Below are 1,749 nucleotides of genomic sequence, written 5' to 3'. Positions count from 1 at the left end.
CGATTTTCTCGTAGAGAAACTACAAACTCCCTACAACATCACACAGTTCAGTCTGGGTCTGATTTATTCTTCTAGAAGAACTACAACTCCTACTACTCCACACAGTTCAGTCTGGATCTGATTTATCTCTAAAGAGAAACTACAACTCCCTATACTACATCACGCAGGTCAGTCTGAATCTGCTTATTTCTAGAGAAACTACAATCCCTACTACATCACACAGTTCGGTCCTGGATCTGATTTATTTGTAGAGAAACTACAACTCCCTGCTACATCGCACAGTTCAGGCGGGTCTGATTTATCTCTAGAGAAACTACAACTCCCTCCACTAACGACTCATCCATGAACTCACACATCTTTCAATACTTCTAAAATGGGGTAAAAGGTACAAAATAACTTACAGGTGCCCTTACTTATCTTATACTATATCATAAATGGTCTTAAACTATAAACACAGAATCTAGTTTTCAATCACCAGTTCACACAGAATAGCTGCCTCGGCCCTGTTTACACCTCCAAGGTGCCCCCCTCACACAGGGAATACACACTCAGAGCCTACGAGGCTTTTCTAAAAACTCACCTTTACGTGTTTTGCTCATCTTTCTTTTTTTTAAACTACGTTCGAGATGTGGTATCCTCTCGGCTCGCTGCCTCTAAGATCAAAGGTGGAACCATCTGCTCTGTTCCCAAATTGTGGTCTCCCTGAGATCCCATGTTTGAGGGATCCCTCGTGCACGATTTACCCAGGTCGCCAGGAGCGGTCACCAAGTGAAGATTAACATCCCCATCGGCCAAATGTGGTTAATTTCTTTAATATCAAATGAGACAAACTTATCACACAAGTCAGAGTTATTTCTGAAACTTAAATCTTTATTCACTTATAAGGGAGCGGGTCAATACAACGCACACATATAAAGTGAATCAATTGAGTGCTCTACGATAATGATGGCTGGTAGACAATCACCCCCAGATGATTCGTTGAGAGCGCCACGAGACAAAAGTACAAAGGTCTTTTACAGCCAAGATACCCCCCTTCAAATCAAAATCGCAAAATCAAATCAATATTTTATTAGTCACATACACATGGTTTAGCAGATGTTAATGCGAGTGTAAGCGAAATCTTGTGCTTTCTAGTTCCGACAATGCAGTAATAACAACAAGTAATCTAACCTAACAATTCCACAACTACTACCTTATACACACAAGTGTAAAGGGATAAAGAATATTACATAAGATATATGAATGAGTGATGGTACAGAACGGCAAATAGCAAGATGCAGTAGATGGTATAGAGTACGGTAATAATACATATGAAGAGAGTATGTAGGGTACTGTAAACATAAAGTGGCATAGTATAAAGTGGCTAGATGTACCATGTATTAACATAAAAGATGGCAAAGATGCAGTAGATGATATAGAGTACAGTATATAACATAATACATATGAGATGGGTTAAATGTAGGGTATGGTACACATTATATTAAGTGGCATTGTTTAAATGGCTAGTGGTACATTTTTTACATAATTTCCATCAATTCCATTTTTAAAGTGGCTGAGTTGAGTCAGTATGTGGCAGCGGCCGCTAAAATGTTAGTGGTGGCTGTTTTAACAGTCTGATGGCCTATGGAGATAGAAGCTTGTTTTTTTTCAGTCCTCTCGTCCCGCTTTTGAATGCACCGTACTGACCTCGCCTTCTGGATGATAGCGGGTGTGAACAGGCCAGTGGCTTGGGGTGGTTGTTGTCCTTGG

This window comes from Salvelinus sp. IW2-2015, unplaced genomic scaffold (assembly GCF_002910315.2).
Source record: "Salvelinus sp. IW2-2015 unplaced genomic scaffold, ASM291031v2 Un_scaffold5400, whole genome shotgun sequence".
Lineage (NCBI taxonomy): Eukaryota > Metazoa > Chordata > Actinopteri > Salmoniformes > Salmonidae > Salvelinus > Salvelinus sp. IW2-2015.
The sequence above is the reverse complement of the archived record's forward strand: the minus strand, read 5'-3'. Positions refer to the sequence as shown.